Source organism: Lithobates pipiens, unplaced genomic scaffold (assembly GCF_037356315.1).
Source record: "Lithobates pipiens isolate NorthernLeopardFrog02 unplaced genomic scaffold, aLitPip1_a1.2 Scaffold_18, whole genome shotgun sequence".
NCBI lineage: Eukaryota > Metazoa > Chordata > Amphibia > Anura > Ranidae > Lithobates > Lithobates pipiens.
In genome coordinates this window covers 206,773,758-206,792,754 of record NW_027507758.1, presented here as the reverse complement: position 1 = coordinate 206,792,754, position 18,997 = coordinate 206,773,758, and the positions used below count along the sequence as shown (strand labels likewise).

Below are 18,997 nucleotides of genomic sequence, written 5' to 3'. Positions count from 1 at the left end.
TTAAGCTTATTTTGCAATAAATCATCTCCTTTCCTAATTTCACTTCTAATTAGATAATATAATTTTTTCATTCTAAACATCAAACATAACTGGAATATAAGGAATAACATAATAAAAAGAATAACAATAGGATGTGATAAAATATTTCCTGCTGCTGAAGTTCTCAAAGTTTTTCCCCAAATTGATGCACTATTACTACATTTTTTTCCACCAATTACTTCCTGAAAATTCTGACCATTGATGTGATATTTCTTGCAAATTACCTTGTTCATGTTTAAACAATGCTTCTGCAATTCCTTAGCCAAAGATATTAATAAACCTTTATCCTTTTGAATTATATTTGCCCATTTTTTCCATGGAAATTCATCTATTTGGGAAATATTGTACTGTGTAGGAAGAGCACTAATATTTTTCATAAACAGATTTGTTAAATTTATTCTCAACCCATTAACAGTTATTGCAACAATGTCTCCTTCTATACAGTACAAACCTTGATTTCGATTTTCTGTATTTGTACAAGAAGAGAGAAAAGTTTTAACCCTTTCTGTATCTGATATAATCTGAAAACAAACCTTCTTTTTATCTACATGAATAATTAATTCAGAAATTGTTTCAACTTTTTCTATTCTTGCTGAACATAATGTGTGATTTTGATAAGAAGGAAATATACTTTTATCTTGATTAGGTAAACGGATAACTTTAGACTGGAATTGTAAACATGATGACAGATCTAATTGTTCTAATTCAGAATTTTCATTGTTAAATTCAAAATCTGTATACTGTAATTTATAGTATAATTGTGTATTGCTGACAGGTAATCCCAAAACGGTGATTGGAACCAACATTTTTTCTTTTCCGGCTATTGCAATCCTAGAAGAACTATAACATACATCCTGACCATTTGCATCCTATCCATTTATTTACCCATAAATCTGTATGATTTATAGCATATACATATTCTCTGGGTAAATTCTGTAAAATGCCAAGAGGAGTTATTCCACTCTGAAATGCTTGCGCAATTATTTTAAAATTAGTGGAATATTCAGTCTGAATCTCTAAGCATGCTCTGGCTATATGAGACTGTTCACTAATCATCAAATCAAGAGTAATGTTTTGAAGATATAAAATAGATGGACCCATGATATTAGCTGTTTTAATAAACATATTTTCTAAAATCTGATTTAATTTTTTTTTGTATTTTAATACCATTACTCCCCACTAAACCAGTGGTTTCTAGATCAGACTTTAAAGTATTAATATCCATACTATTTGTTATACTCCCGATTGTGCCAATCCCTCCTAAAATACCGTCAACAATACCACGGTTATTTCTGTTATAATTTCTGTTGTTAATTCCAAACCATCTCTCAATACCCAATTCCATATTACCCAAATATATCCTTGACATTGTGGAAACCTTGTAGAAATCTTCCACTCTGAAAGACTAAAGTTCCACAAAATAATGACAAACTTTCCCTCTCTCAAGAGTTCTGGATTGGAAATGGTTAATCTGAAAAGGAGTTGCAGAGAAACTTTTCTTATTTACACATTTCCTTGTAGACATTACAATAACACTTGTCTTAGCACATTTCACCAGATAATTTCCTATTGATATGCAACATTCATATATACCAGTATCATTCAAAGATACTCTCATTTGTTGATAAACAAATGTATCATTGATCCAATTCACACTACCAACAATTCCTTTATGACTTATGATAGTAGAACTGTAAAGAAAACTACCCAAAAACTCATTCTTTTTCCAAGTTAATGAATTTTGAGGTAAAGATATTTTTGTATTACATATCAAATGCAAATTATCTTTATCTTCCATAATTTTCAAAGATTGTGGAAAAATATAAATTTCTGGAACAATCCTATCAACTATAGAAATATACATTTTGACCCTTATTTGAGTAAATTTTCTTGTTACTTTAAAATCCCATGTTCTTACAACGTCCCATTTTTCATCTCTTATGATGTTTAAATGTTCTGGATCTAATATTTTTATGAAACTTTGAAAAAGATAATACAATTGATCTTAGGGATGAAGTATTTTCCCAGATCTTGACATAGTATTAATAACATCTCCAGACCGCATTGTTGAATCATTACCTTTTAAATATATAGACCAGATACTCCTCAACAATATATTACATTCAAAAGTTTTGTTGTTTAGTCTATAATATCCCTGCATTTTAACTAAATTTGTTTTGGATTCTATTTTAACTTTGATTTCAATATTATTGCTGTGAATGAAATACATTTGCAAGCAGCAATCATATCCCTGTCCTACACATACAAATCTTCTGCTGTATTAATATCAACATCTCTAAAATTATGATTTTTGTCATATGCATTAATATCAATAACTCTCTAATTTTTGTCTTTTGTAATGATATCAATGTGCTTATTTTTAGTTCATCTGTATTGATATCCATGTCTACATCTCTCTTATTTCTGAATAATGCAATGACTTTGTTGTGTAATTCTTCAATCCTGTTAACCTCTGTATAGCTGGAACAGTGTTTGATATATTTTACCACAGATTGAATTGTCACTAGGGAAAAGATGAATCCTGTGATTATACATTTTCTCTCTTTAAAACTTTTCTTTTGTTGAGCGGTCATCTTTTCATCTTTTTGGATCCATGATTCCTCCAGGTTAGATTTTTATAATTCATTCCTGAAAAAAGAAATGCGGCCTCATTATCTTGGCATATATAATTTGTTAAACCCACATTTTTATTTCTACGTACATTTTGCACTGAACTGAGAAGGTATTTGTACCCCTTGAACATCCAAAATGTCAACTAGACCTTCCCAATTACTTTTCCATGTTCCAACTCCTGAAACTTTAGCTCCGCCTGTGACGTGCATCTCACCATCTCTGGGTGTGACCTTACATGTGGAAAGTATTTAATCACCATTTTCTTTCTGTCTTAGACTTGTGCTAACAACATCTAATTTTGTTTTAAATAAACCTTTCCATTCTTGGTCAACTTGATAGACCGCTTATCTTGTACAAAAGATAATTTTGGTTTAATAACAAAATAACATAAGAACAATATCAATTGTAGAATATCAAAAATAGATTATTCTTACAATGAAGATTAAATCCGATATGTATGTGGATGTAACAACAGCTCTTCATACTGTATATGTGTCTTATATATGCTGGAGTGAAAATCTCTCCCTCCATTAAATAACCGTCTCCTCTCCTGTTACAAGATTCTACTCCTAAGCGCCAACACCCACCTTTTTTCCTTTGCAAGACTAGCTTAAAAGTTCTGCTGGGCTATACTGTTCCACAAAATGCCCACAAATTTTGAATGAGCAATTTGCCTGCCACCTTTCTAAAAATATGTGCATTACTCATTCTAAAATTCCTAAGGGTAGGGCTATGAGTAATATGAATAAAAATTTTTTAAACATATACAATATAAGTTTCCTTTTTACCTTTAAAACAAATACTACATATCAGTATATATTCAAATTATTTCTTAATAATCTCCTAATCAAGAAGTATTGTAATATTAAAGACTTCTATTTTTAGCTAAAGCAATGACACTTTTTATCATGAATTAACTTCCTTTCTCAACTAGAAACTTGTGCTTCTTACACCCATTAAAATGAATGGGTATAACAGCAAACTGTTCCAAACTGAAAAAACATGATTAATCAACAGCCCAACAATTGTTAAAGCATCATCATTAGTGAATGCCACCTGTAGGTGTTGTGGTATAAGAAATACAAAAACCCTTTTAGTCATGACACAAGATCCTGTTTTCATAAACCAAAAAATGATCTTGTGACACCCGGGGAGAAACACGTAAAGAAATCACCCCTTCACGTTTCTCTACAAATTAAGAATTCTGTGTGTCTATTTTCCTTACAACATAAATTTGAACTTTTCAGGATGAAATCACTAATTCTCCATACAAATCTGCTTTCTTAGCTAATTGTGTCTGTAGTTCTATTGCCTACACCTAACTCCCTGTTGTCTTAAACAAAAAGTATTTAGTTGATAATTGAGTACCAAGCTGAAAATGTATTCAGTTACTAATTGAATACAAAGCTGTTCTTTTACCCCCCCCCCCCCTTTCAGGCGAAATAAACCTTTCAATGTTCAGCCTGAACAAAACAAAAAAATTAAAAACATAATAATCATAACAAGGAAAAATTAATAAACAATAATAATCCAGAGGATTATCCTTGAACATATTAAAAATATATCAAAGTCCTTAATAATATGCCAAACGTCAAAACCAAATCTCTGAAGCTCAAATCATAACCTAATTCATAGCAAATAAACATCGACCCAGAAAATTCTTACCATCCATGCAGTTCATTTAAGGACTTCCAACATTGTTTTTCACAGTGTTATATGCTACATAATGATACCTTTCCTGTCTTAGTGGACTATTTTCAGTTTGCAATCTTTGCATTTGGGTCTTAGAAGGGAAATAAGTTTGATTATTATGACCTCTGTACTTCAAATTATTACACCAGCGCACAGAATACACTTCATATCGCCTTGGCATGGTTTTCGGATAATACAACCTCTTTTGTATATCTTTATTATTATTAGCCAACAAACAAAACCTGGCTATGTGACCCTCTCGTTTGCAAACAAAACATTTAAGAGTTGCTCTTTTTGCATAAACTTTTCTCTGAGCATATGGCGATGGAAAATTACATTTCTGTTTAATATCAGTATTATTGAAGTCAATTGACTTCCCACTTTCATTGTCTGATGAAATACTAACAAATGACTCATCAGAAGACTCCATTGTTTCAATTCCTGAGTCTACATCATTAACTCTCACATCTGACTTTGTCACATAGTTTCATAGTTTGTTAGGTTGAATAAAGACACCAGTCCATCCTGAGTGAGTGTCTACAATTGTCCCTATCCCTGTGCATTGCACACTCACTTTGGTCCCTACCCTCAAGGAGCCCACAATCCAAGGTCCCCATTCATATACTAGGGCCAATTTCGGACAGAAGCCAATTAACCTACCTGCATGTCTTTGGATTGTGGGAGGAAACCAGAGTACCTGGAGGAAACCCACGCAGGCACAGGGAGAACATGCAAACTCCAGGCAGGTAGTGTTGAGGTTGGGATTTGAACCAGCGACCTTCTTACTGCTAGGTGAGAGTGCTAACCACTACACCACTGTTCAAGAGCATCCATTTTTGTTGAGCACTGAGCTTGCAATAATTGCTTTCCAAGTAAACTTATAATATTCTCATGTTTAATCTTTTCCTGAGTCAAAAAAGCAATTTGACTTTCTTTTTCTTTAAACAATTGCAATAATGCATTCATTTTATGTTCCAATTCAACTGTTTCAGTCAATAATTGTTCAATATATAACTTCTCCTGTGTTTGTGCAATTTCTATTACTTTTTGCACTTGTTTTCCTGGCATAATAAACACCATAGTATTAAAAACCGTAACTAGCTTCATTACATTACGTAATTTTTTCTTTGTTTTAACTAATGAGAATCTATCCTTCTCAATGTCAGTATTTGCCTGAAAGCATTGATTATACATTGATTTCCATAAAACGGCATCAGAGACCTGTTTCGATAAACCTTTAAATTTCAATGTACTTTCATCAGCTAAAACATCTACAAATTCCATATTAATTTTCTACTCACTGAATATAAAACTTTTCAGTTTTCCCGCTGGACTCAAATTCAACCGTCTGTCAAGACTTCTGTATATCTGAAATTCTCCGGTCTTTCACAATCATCATTATAATTTTCTCTAGGTTCTTTTCAATCTTTGCAAAGTAAATTTCTGTTCATCACTTCTTTCCCTCTAATCAACGGTAGGAAGTGGAAAAAACTTCAGACGGATGATTGACTGTCTAGCTGAGCCAATGTAAAAAAGTCTTATTTTTCTATAAGGCTTTCAATTACGATTGTGAGATGAATTTCCTTAATTATTTGAGTCGTCGTAAATCAAAATGTGTGTTTTATTGTGCACACCGAAGTAGAAAAATAAAACGTACAAAAATAGTATAATGATACAAAAGATTGTGTTGCTTCATATATGATTAAAGTTCAAATATAATTCATCATTCGTTTCAAAGATAGAAGAATTCTTAACCTTAGACCATGTGTTCTATTGTCTTGGCTTTTAAAATGGCCGAATAACCCTTTGTATGCTGAAGAGAAGTCTGTTTAGATAGATATATAGATGGATGGATGTAGTCAGAGCTGTGTATAGGTGATAAAGAGAACGTCTTCAAGCAAGCTTTTGCTTATATGAACTCAAAGCTTCTAAATTCGCACTAAAAGAAATACACCCTCCTTCTATTCAGAAGTGGGGGCTACTTTTCACATCTGGTATTCTTCAGACACACAGACTACTCTCCTAATGACAGGAAATGGGGGAAGGAGAATCTTAGACCTTACACAAAATATCAGTTACATAGGAAAATGTCTTTAAAAGCATATATAAGATTTACAATATCCATCAAAATCCTGACAGTTTTTAAATGTTTACTTTTTCAGTTCAACATGTCACCATCTGGAGATATTAGTAATTCAAAGTTGTTTTTCACACAATTATGGAGAAATCATATTCTGAATAAAGTATAATAAAGCCAAATTAAATTTTAGATATTAAGAATATAACCATTCGTTACTCAGGACCTCAAACTGAGGAACGGGGTGAGCGATGACTAATTTCTCTCATGGGACCAGGAAGAGGCTAGTGACTCCTCTTCCGAAGAGCCTAATACGGAAGGACCAGGTTCACAAGAAAGGTTGTTAGTACAATCTCTCACTGAATTGGTCCGCTCCACATTTTTGTTACCCGTAGCGGAGTCAGTCGATGCGCCCACTTCTGGTTTGGGTTCGCTAAAGCCTCCCCAAACTATTCATGCTTTTCCTATCCATTCATTACTAAAAAAAAAGCAATGTATTCTGAGCACCCAGATAAACAGTTTCTTCCCCCCAAAAAAAAAGTTTTCAACACTTTATCCTTAGAAGGAAGAGTTTAATAAGAAATGGGGGATTCCAGCAATTGATGTTGCTATATCCTCGGTGAACAAAAACTTGACTTGTCCAGTAGACAATGCTCAAATGCTGAAGGAGCCAACAGATAAGAAGTTGGAATTCCTATTTAAAAACTATATTTCGCTGGCAGGTTCAGTGGTTCAGCCTGTGCTGACAGCGATCGGGGTATCTCAGTCCTTAAACGACAAATTTAAAGAGGTACTCAAGATTATTCCTGATCAGCAAGCCCAGGATTTGGCTGGGCTATCAGAGGCGTTATGCTTTACAGTAGACGCTAGGAGAGATTCTGTTCTCCAGGCCTCATGGCTTATGCTAGGGCTGGTACATGTGCGTAGATTTTCATGGTTGAAAAATTGGTCAGCCGTAGCACCATGCAAAAAGCTCTTGGCCAGTTTTCCATTTCACGGTAATCGGTTATTTGGGGGTCGATCTGGATAAGTACATCTAAAGGATTTCTAATGGAAAAAGCTCCCTTTTACCAGTTAACAAGAAGTTAAAGCGTTTTTCTTTTTAACAAGCTTCTTCTCCAGTGCCAGGAGCATCAGCCTCCAGGCAGTCATGACAGCCTCCACCATTAGGTTCAAGATGTAAACCTCAGGGTCAGCCCCAGGGTCAAAAGAGATCCTGGGGAGGAAACCCATGAAACAAAATAGTAAAACCTCCTGATGAAGGGCCCCCCGCTCGCTTGGGGGGGGGACTTATGCAGTTCTAAAGGGTCTGGCAGGAACAGTGTCAAGACAGGTGGGTGGCTTCCTCAATATCTCTAGGTGACAAGCTAGAGTTCCGAGAGTTCCTGTCTCCTCATTTTCTCAGATCAAAATGTTCCCAGAGATCCAGAAAAAAGAAGTCTCTCTTTTTAGCTTTGGGATCATCTCTTGTTTCAAAAAGATAGCGGTGGTCCCCTTGGAAGAGCGAGGATTAGGGTTTTATTCAAATGTTTTCACGGTACCAAAACCATACGGGGATGTCAGACCCATTATAGATCTCAAGGATCTAAACCAGTTTTTGAATATCCACTCTTTTCGCATGGAGTCAATCTGATCAGTGGTCTTCACTCTACAAGAGGGAGAGTTGCTAGCGTCAATCGACATCAAGGATGCATATCTCCATGTACCTATTTTTCCCGCTCACCAGAAATATCTACGCTTTGGGATCTTCATTTTCAGTCTGTAGCTCTGCCTTTTGGTCTAGCTACTGCACCCTGAGTGTTTACAAAGGTCCTGGCCTCCTCCTTTAGCCAGATTAAGGGCTCAAGGTATAACAATTCTTGCTTACGATCTACTCTTGATAGATCAATCGGTAGCCCGCTTAAAACAAAAGTTTGGTCACCGCAGTCAGCTAGTGGATTCTCAACCTAGAGAAATCCTCCTTAAAATCATCAAGTAGATTTCAGTACTTGGGTTTGATCATAGATACAGCTCAGAAGAGGGCGGTTTTGCTCCAGGCAAGGATCAGTTCCATAAGGGAACTGATTCAGTCGGTCAAAGCAAAGAAGAATCCTCCTATTTGCATGAAATTATTGGGAAAGATTATGGCTTTTTTCAAGGCCGTTCCTTAAGCACAGTTTCATTCCAGACTGCTGCAGTATCCTGTCAACTTGGAACAAGAAGGTCCAAGCTCTGGACTTCCCAATGTGTTCATCCCCCTAAGTGCATCAAAGCCTCGGTTTATATCCAAGAATCTTCAAAAAGGAGAATCCTTTCTACCAGTTACCTGGAATGTGATAACAGATGCCAGTCTTCTGGGCTGGGGGCCAGTCCCGGAAGAAGCCTCTGTCCAAGGAAAATGGTCCAGGTCAGAAATTACCTTGCCCATCAATATTCTAGAGATTCGGGCAGCACGCCTAACCCTGAAGGCCTGGACACTCAGATTACGGGGTTGTCCTGTCAGAATCCAATCCGACAATGCCATAACAGTGGCCTATATCAATCACCAAGGGGGCATGAGAAGTCGTGCGGCCCAGAGAGAGGTGAATCATATCTTGGGCAGAAGACAGAATTCCTTGCCTATCGGCAGTCTTCATTCCAGGTATAGAGAATTGTCAGGTGGACTACTTGAGTGACTAACAGTTGTTCCCAGGAGAATGGTATGGAATTCACCCCGACATCTTTCTGTCAATATGTCAAAGATGGGGAATTCCGGACGTGGACCTATTTGCCTCCAGGTTCAACAAAAAGATCGACAACTTTGTGACAAGGGATCTGATGGCATGTGGAACAGATGCCTTGGTTTTTCTGTGGGATCAGTTTTCACTGAACTATGTGTTCCCTCCTGTCGTGCTGCTTCTACACCTCCTTTGCTTGATCAAGCAGGAAGGGAAGGAGGTGAGTCTTGTGGCCGAGGAGATCTTGGTTTGCAGAGATCGTAAAGATGGCGGTAGGGGACCCATGGACCCTACCACCATGGCTTCTCGCAAGGTCCGGTATTCCATCCTACCTTACAAACGCTAATTTTAATGGTTTGGCTATTGAGACCCACATTCTCAAAGACCATGGGCTGTCAGCTTCAGTAGTTTCTACTTTGGTTAATGCTAGGATGCTGGCCTCCAGAATCAAATACTATAGAGTCTAGAAGGCATGTCTCCTGGTGTGAGTTGGCACAATAGGAAATATGTCATAGGTAGGATCCTTGAATTTCTACAGTTGGGATTAGAAATGAAGCTGGCCTTGAGTATTATCAAAGGCCAGTTGGCCTTATCAGTGGTTTTTCAGTGACCACTTGTTTCACACTCTCTGGTTTGTAGCTTTATTCAGGGGGTAACACGGATTAATCCTCCAGTTAGATCACCCCTGAACCCTTGGGACTTGAATTTAGTCCTGTCGGCATTACAGAAACAGCCCTTTGAGCCAATACAAGATATTCCCTTGATCCTTTTGACAAGGAAATTTGTTTTTCTGGTTGCCATATATTCTGCATGAAGAGTATCAGAGTTGGCTGCTCTTTCTTGTAAAGAGCCATATTTTATTACTCATGAGGATAAGGTTGTATTGCGTCCTCATCCTAATTTCCGGAGGTAGTGTCAGGTATTCATTTAAACCAGGATATTATTCTGCCTTCATTTTTTCGAGAACCTCGTTCTGCGGAATAAAGGTCTCTACATTCTCTTGATGTGGTGAGAGCAGTCAAGGTCTATTTGAAGGTGACCACTCATATTTGTAAAACAGATGTTTTGTTTGTGATGCCAGAAGGTGTCAAGAGAAGACAGGCAGCGTTGAAATCTACTGTTTCTGAATTGATTTGTCAAGTGATTGTTCAAGCTTATGGTTTAAAAAGGAAAATTCCACCTTTTCATATTAAAGCGCACTCCACCGGGGCTTTTAGTACTTCCTGGGCAGTGCATCACCAAGCCTCCATGGCTCAGATATGCAAGGCTGCAACTTGGTCCTCAGTCCATACATTTACCAGATTCTATCAAGTAGATGTAAAAGGTCATGAGGATATCGCCTTTTGGTGCAGTGTACTGCAGGCTGCAGTATAAGTCCTCTAGTCTCTTAGTGCCCTACTTTTGTTGTCTCCCTCCCTTCAGTTGGCTTTTAACTACTATGGCTCTGTGTCCTATGATGTACGATAAGAAAATAGGATTTTTAAAACTGCTTACCTGTATAATCCTTTTCTTTGAAGTACATCATGGGACACAGAGGTCCCTCCCTTCTTTTGGTATACACATGTATTGCTTTTCTACAAAACTGAGGTACTCCCAGTAGTGGAAGGGGTTATATAGGGAGTAGAGATTTAGCAAGCGGACTTCTTGATCCGTCAGCAGTTGCTCCCGGGGGAATGGTGTCTTCACCTCGACATTTTTCAGGCTGTTTGCCAGAAATGGGGGACTCCGGACGTAGAGCTTCTGGCGTCCAGGTTCAACATGAAGTTGATCAACTTTTTGTCCAGGACAAGGGATCCACTGGCATGTGGAACACATGCGATGGTGACCCCATGGGATCAGTTCTCACTTATGTATGCATTCCCCCCTATTCAGTTGCTGCCACGACTTCTTTGCAGGATCAAGCTGGAAAGAAAGCTGGTAATTCTTGTAGCCCCAGCCTGGGCCAGAAGGTCCTCATATGCAGAAATCGTAAAGATGGCGGTGGGGGATCCATGGTCCCTTCTACTATGTCCAGACCTACTTTCACAGGGGCTGATATTCCATCCTACCTTACAAACTCTAAATTTAATGGCTTGGCTATTGAAACCTACATTCTGAAGAAACGTGGGCTTTCCGGATCAGTTATCTCTACCTTGATTAACCACTTCAGCTCCGGACCAATAAACACCTTAAGGACCAGAGGTCTTTTTGCAATTTCGCACTGCGCTGCTTTAACTGGTAATTGCGCGGTCATGCAATATTGCACCCAAACGAAATTTGCGTCCTTTTCTTCCCACAAATAGAGCTTTCTTTTGATGGTATTTGATTGCCTCTGCGATTTTTTTTTTTTTGCGATATAAATGGAAAAAGAGCGAAAATTTTGAAAAAAAAAGATATTTTCTTCTTTTTGTTATAAGAAAAATCGAATAAACTAAATTTTAGTCATACATTGAGGGCAAAATTTATTTAGCCACATGTCTTTAGTAAAAAAAATGTCAATAAGCGTATATTTTTTGGTTTGCGCAAAAGTTATAGCGTCTACAAACTAGAGTACATTTTCTGGAATTTACACAGCTTTTAATTTATGACTGCCGATCTCATTTCTTGAGGTGCTAAAATGGCAGGGCAGTACAAATCCCCCCCAAATGACCCCATTTTGGAAAGTAGACACCCCAAGGAAATTGCTGATGGGTATGTTGAGCCCATTGAATATTTATTTTTTTTTGTCCTAAGGGATTGAATAATGACAAAAAAAAAAAAAAAAAATTTTTTTTACAAAAAGTTGTCACTAAATGATATATTGCTCACACATGCCATGGTTATATGTGGAATTGCACCCCAAAATATATTCCGCTACTTCTCCCGAGTATGGCGATACCACGTGTGTGGGACTTTTTGGGAGTCTAGTCGCGCACGGCACCCCGAAAACCAATCACCACCTTCAGGATTTCTAAGGGTGCAAATTTTTGATTTAACTCCTCACTACCTATCACAGTTTCGAAGGCCATAAAATGCCAAAATAGCACAAAACCCCCCCAAATGACCCCATTTTGGAAAGTAGACACCCCAAGCTATTTACTGAGAGGCATGTTGAGTCCATGGAATATTTTATATTTTGCCAAAAGTTGCGGGAATATTACAAACTTTTTTTTTTTTTGCACAAAGTTGTCACTAAATGATATATTGCTCACACATGCTATGTGCAGAAGTCAAATTACACCCCAAAATAAATTCTGCTGCTTCTCCCGAGTACGGGGATACCACATGTGGGGGACTTTTTGGGAGCCTAGCCACGTACGGGACCCCGAAAACCAAGCACTGCCTTCCGGATTTGAATATAAAATGCTATAAAAAACAAACTAACCAGAGTCACCCGTAACACTTATACGGTGATCAGTGGTGAAAGGGTTAACTAGGGGCAATCAGGGGGTTCAAATTTTTATTAGGTAGTATATGGGGGTCCCTGGCGCTATATAAAAACCTGACGGGGAACCTAAATAACTAACTGGCTAACCAGCGTCACCAGTGACACTTATACTGTGATCGCTGGTGAAAGGGGGTGAAAGGGTTAACTAGCAGCAATCAGGGGGTTAAAACCATTATTGGGTAGTATATCGGGGTACCTAGCGCTATAAAAACCTGGCGGTGAACCTAAAAAAATAACTAGCTACCTAGCGACACTAGCGACACTGATGCAGCGTTCAGAAAAATTATCGCTTAGTGACACTGGCAAAAGGGGGTGAAAGGGTTAACTAGCGGAAATCAGGGGGTTAAAACCATTATTGGGTAGTATATCGGGGTACCTAGCGCTATAAAAACCTGGCGGTGAACCTAAAAAAATAACTAGCTACCTAGCGACTGTAGCGACACTAATGCAGCGATCAGAAAAACGATCGCTTAGTGACACTGGCAAAAGGGGGTGAAAGGGTTAACTAGCGGCAATCAGGGGGTTAAAACCATTATTGGGTAGTATATCGGGGTACCTAGCGATATAAAAACCTGGCGGTGAACCTAAAAAAATAACTAGCTACCTAGCGACACATGCAGCGATCAGAAAAATGATCGCTTAGTGACACTGGCAAAAGGGGGTGAAAGGGTTAACTAGCGGCAATCAGGGGGTTAAAAACATTATTGGGTAGTATATCGGGGTACCTAGCGCTATAAAAACCTGGCGGTGAACCTAAAAAAATAACTAGCTACCTAGCGACTGTAGCGACACTAATGCAGCGATCAGAAAAACGATCGCTTAGTGACACTGGCAAAAGGGGGTGAAAGGGTTAACTAGCGGCAATCAGGGGGTTAAAAACATTATTGGGTAGTATATCGGGGTACCTAGCGCTATAAAAACCTGGCGGTGAACCTAAAAAAATAACTAGCTACCTAGCGACACTAGCGACACATGCAGCGATCAGAAAAATGATCGCTTAGTGACACTGGCAAAAGGGGGTGAAAGGGTTAACTCTAGGGGCAATCAGGGGGTTAAATCTTTATTGGGGGGTGATAGGGGGCTACCCTGGACCTAACACTAACTGTCCTGACAGTTTTTACTGTCACAACTGACACTGAATGCATTGATCAGTAAAGAAATGATCAATGCAATCAGTGACACTGTGACTGGGGGGGGAGGGGGGGCGGGGGGGGGATCGGGGGGGGTTTGTGTGCCTGTGTGTACCTACATGTCAGTGTAGTGTTGGTGCACACTTACTTTTACTGTTCTCCTCGTAGTCCGGTCAAAAAGACCGCCCCGAGGAGAATGACATCACTTCCTCCTTCCTGTGTAAACAATACACAGGGGAGGAAGCTTCTCATTGGCCAGGAGCGATCCAGAGGGGGTGGCCGAAAACCAACGGCCATCCCCTCATCACGGAGCGCTCCTGGACCGAATCGGACCGCCGTAACCAGCGGGAGGGGGTCCGATCGGACCCCCCACCCGCTGGAAGGCAATCACGTAGATGTACGTGATTATGCCTGCCTGTGCCATTGTGCTGACGTACAATGGCAATACGGCGGTCCTCAAGTGGTTAATGCAAGGAAGCCAGTTTCCAGAACTATGTTATAAAGTCTGGAGGGCTTATGTTTCCTGGTGTGAGTCCAAGGGTTGGCACCCTTGGAAGTATAACATATGCAGAATTCTTGCCTTTCTACAATTAGGGGGAGAGATGAAGCTGGCCTTGAGTAATATTAATGGCCAAGTCTCAGCTTTATATGTCTTATTTCAAAGACCGCTTGCTTCACATTCTTTGGTCTGGGTTTTTATGCATGGGGTGATGCGGTTTAGTCCGCCAGTCAGACCCCCTTTGAGCCCTTGGGATTTGAACTTAGTTTTGTCAGTGTTACAAAACAGCCATTTGAACCGATACAGCATACTCCCTTAGTCCTTCTGACAAGGAAGTTAGTGTTCTTGGTTACTATATTCACAGTAAGGAGGGTTTCGGGAAATTGGCTACTCTTTCTTGTAAAGAGACATATTTGATTATTCACGAGGACAGAGTCATGTTGCATCCTCATCCAAATTTTCTTCTTAAAGTGCTCTCAGGTTTTCTCCTGAACGAAGATATTGTTCTGCCATCGTTTTTTTCCAAAACCATGTTCTAGGGAAGAGAAGTCACTGTCTTGATGTGGTGAGAGCGGTCAAAGTCTATTTAAAGACAACTGCTCAGATCCGGAAGACTAATGTCGTCTTTGTGCTGCCAGAAGGTCCTAGGAAAGGACAGGCAGCATCGAAATCCACTGTAGCTAAGTGGATTCGGCAAGTTATAATTCAGGTTTATGGGTTAAAAGGTAAGATTCCACCTTTTCAAGTCAAAGCGCACTCTACCAGAGCAGTTAGTGCTTCTTGGGCAGTGCATCACCAGGCCTCCATGGCTCAGATCTGTAAGGCTGCAACTTGGTCTTCAGTGCATACATTCACCAGATTTTATCAGGTGGATGTAAGAAGGCATGAGGATATCGCCTTTGGGCGCAGTGTGCTGCAGGCAGCAGTATAGGTCCTCAAGTCTTGGGGTGCCCTACGGGTTGTGTCTCCCTCCTCTCAAATAGCATTGCTATGGGACGTCCCATATAGTTAATACTATGGCTCTGTGTCCTGTGATGTACGATAAAGAAAATAGGATTTTTATAACCGTTTACCTGTTAAATCCTTTTCTTGGAGTAAATCTAGGAGACGGGGGAGGAGGGGAAAGAAAAACAAGCTGAATAATATATTTGCGAGAATGCCGTCGTTGCCATCCTAAGTATATGCGATCCGACCAGAAGCAAATGGTCAGAACGACCCCTGACTTCACTTCCAGTGCGGGAGCCCCTGAGTGTACGCCTGAGCCGTAAGGCCAATGGTACAACCATTTGTGCGCAGGTGGCCATGATTGCCTGCAATGAGCGTGTGAAGGGAATGAAATCTTACTGTGACGGAGGTTTATCGATGATGTTCTGCTCGTCTGGACAGGTTCTGTCAAAGAACTCTGAGTTTGTTATACATATCCCAGAATCCGTTTAATCTTAAATTCACCATTCAATCGGATACTATGAGTATTCCCTTTCTAGACTTGCGTCTGTTTTTGAACAAAATGGATCAATATGCAGTAATCTGTATAGGAAAGAAACAGCAGGAAATAGAATCCTGCACTACTCTAGTGCCCACCCTCGCTCCCTGGTACGAAGCATACCATTTAGCCAGTATTTAAGACTGTGCCGTAATTGTGCCAAGGAGGATGACTTTGATCAGGAGGCTAAATATGCATGTCTTATCAACAGGGGCTGCAGTAAAAAAAAAAGCCTATCAAAGGGCCAAAGTGAATACACGTGAGTCATTCATTTTCAAAACTAAGACATGTGAGACTAACTCTGTGGCAAAATTTGTCACAACTTTTAGTGCACACCAGGACATATTTCGTTAACTGGTAGAGAACAATTAGCATTTTTTGTCAGAGGACTCAGTTATATCAAAATATGTGGCAGATAGACCAGATATTACCTATAGAAGATCTCGTTCAATAAGAGATAGTCTCGTGCACAGTCACTTTGCACCTGCCACTCCTTTATCTGGAGCAGTTGGTGGAAAGGGGACTTTTAAATGTGGCCACTGCGATCGATGCCCATGGATTAGGGAGGGGACAGGTTGCCCCTTACCAAGAGGAGGCTACTTTAAAACGTATGCAGACTGCTGTACTATAATGATATTGTCTACTTTGCAATGTGCGGCACATTTTACATTGGGAAGACTAAACGCCCATTTGCCAAACGTATAAAGGATCATCTTTATTATCTAGACGCAGGACTATTGTACACCTCATTATACAAACGTGGGATTAAATCATAGTTACGATCCTACATACATCTCATTATTTGCATTGGAGGTGATCTCAGAATCAGAGAGGGGAGGCGATTTCTCTAAAAAGATCCTTCAGCAAGAGCCACCTATCCACCTGGGCTAAATACAGACCTATCGTTCAAACCCTTTTTGTTGCTTTAGGGTATATATAGTTTTGATAATTATTTAAAGTATATTATTACTCTATATGGTCCCCTGCAGTAAAGTGTTTCAACAACATGAATTAAATATAACATGAGATTACCAGGCATGCTTACTGTGTGGGAAGCACCTACTGTATGATATAAGTGATGTGTAAATAATATCCTTACTCTTATCCTGACCTGATTCGATGATTATTGTTTTTTTTCTCAATATATGACATACTGTTGTGTACTGTATTTGTTTAGGTAGTTCCGAGTATAATCATAAATTTTTGATTATTTCATTATTGTTCATCAATTACTTTACTGTTTTTCCTCGCCTTTCCTTGCTCTTATGTTCCCCCCCCCCCCTTATTATTTGTATTGATTGTTTCTTACTTTCTGGTTGACACTTTGTATTGTATACTGTATATTGTATAAGAAGAACGTATTTAAAAACACAAAAACACACATATATATATATATATATATATATATGTTTTTGTGTTTTTAAAACATTCTTGGTATAATTTCATATGCATATTGCGTAGGAAAAGATGTAGAAGAACAGGAGGTCGAGGAATCCAAAAGTGGATCCAGAGGAGCATTAATATCTCCATAAGCTTGCCCTCCATGAAACCCGCCAACATCTTCAAGTATTGCAAGGCTGATGGAATTTGGTTAGTATTGGGTAGGTAGATGTTAGCTACCATAAATTTAGTGCCCCTTTCTTTGTGCCCTTTCACAAAAACATATCTTTCTTGGGGGTCTGACAGATTTTCAAGTAATTCGATAGGGAGCACTTTATGGAAAGCAATAGATATTCCTTTAGATTTTTGTGCCGGGTTGGTACTATGGATCCATCTGTTAAAGCATCTGTTGGAGCAGAAAGGGGTGGAGTCAGAGTGGAAATGTGTCTCCTGTAAAAGAAGCACGTTAACCTGCGGTTTGTGCATTTGATAAAAGATTTGCGTGTGTTTCGAGGCAATGTTAAGGCCGTTTATATTGTATGAGCAAAAGAAATCACAGTGTGAGCCATGCTGGAGTGCAAGAAAGTAAAGGGGGGGAATGTAGAAAGTTGGGGAAGGAGGCAATAGGGGGTAAGGGGGAAATCACTGTTGTCTTTGAGGAAGCATCATGGTTTTAAGTATCGCTAAATAAATTGACCCAGGGTTTTAAAGATAGCATACATACTCCTACTCAGCTACATATATATATATATATATATACACATAGTACACTTATAAAAACAGATAATAGCATTCAACAGGACATCTGAATATTAAGTCTATTTAACCTAGGAAGATATACAAATAGGTAATCATAGTGGCTCCAGCTGACAGAGGAAAAAAAAAAGAAGGGGCATCAGAGGATCGTCCTGGGGAGACATTCAAGTTCGCTATGTTTGTGGCTCACATACTATACAAGCCTCAGCAGAAACAGAAAACTATCAAATCCGGAGGCGATGTTTCCGCACAGAACTGATCCCCCTTCCTCTGTGAGTATCAACAATCAAGTATCGGGGGGGGGGGGCATCCCAAAACTGAATGGAACATCATATGCAAAACTTTCAGTGTGTTCTGGTGTGACCTGACACCCACTACATTGTGAAACAAAAAGTATATTGTTTCTGTTTTCTCTCCCGAACCCCAACTAGACAGTTGTACTAGCGAAGGGCAGGAAAAGAACCTGCATTTCTGTCCCCCTTTGATACAGTACCTGATCAAAGGTGCTGGTGGGCATGGATCTCAAGAGAAATGTTACAAACAAGGGAGCAGAGAGCAGATCAAACCTGCCAGGAGTGCGTTAGAGCCGTTAGGATTCCCCAATGAAGTTAGTGGTGTGGAAGATGGGGACAAGGCATTGTTCTCCAAGGTAAATCTGGGTCAATGTTCTGGAGAGGTAGGTTGTCTTATTGAAGGTCTGCAGGATACCGATCTAGACCTAGGACATCTATGGAAGGGGCCAAGTACCATCTGTCTTGAATGGTCATCTGGAGGATCCAGCCTTTTCAGAACAGCCGGTTCTTGCTCAAGGAAGAGAAAGAAGTCAGGCAGCTAGCTGGTCTGGGTCTGACAATATGAACCTGCTGTGGCCTCGAGTCACCTTAAGGCTGAAAGGATGGCCCCAAATATAGGAAGCCCCATCTTGCTGTATGAGGTCAAGTAGTGGGTGCACCACACAGGAGACATGCCGGACTTCCGGCGGAGAGGAGCGTGTGAGTGAATGAGCGACTGAAGCCGCTCCCCCCTCCCTCGCTAGGAAGCAGTCTCAGCGGGACGTATGACCGACTTCCCTACCCCCTCAGAGAGGGACGACGAAATGGCTAACTAGCGGCAAGCCTGAGGATATCTCCCCGTAAAACCAGAAAGATCTCACCTCCTTGCTGCCCCCCTCCTCCTTTTCTCCAACGGCTCCTGTTGTCCCCTGC

The 18,997-nt window shown here is 39.6% G+C and overlaps 1 long non-coding RNA gene across 2 annotated transcripts in view; it reads right to left on the bottom strand.

The window, feature by feature from the left end:
* LOC143987652 (uncharacterized) overlaps positions 1–18,997 on the bottom strand; it is a 186,219-nt gene that overhangs the window by 21,018 nt on the left and 146,204 nt on the right. The window contains exon 2 of one of the 2 annotated variants that reach the window (XR_013276679.1): positions 2,547–2,688. This is a non-coding gene — a long non-coding RNA (uncharacterized LOC143987652). The remainder of the gene's footprint in view (positions 1–2,546; positions 2,689–18,997) is intronic. The other variant, XR_013276680.1, reaches the window with a different exon arrangement.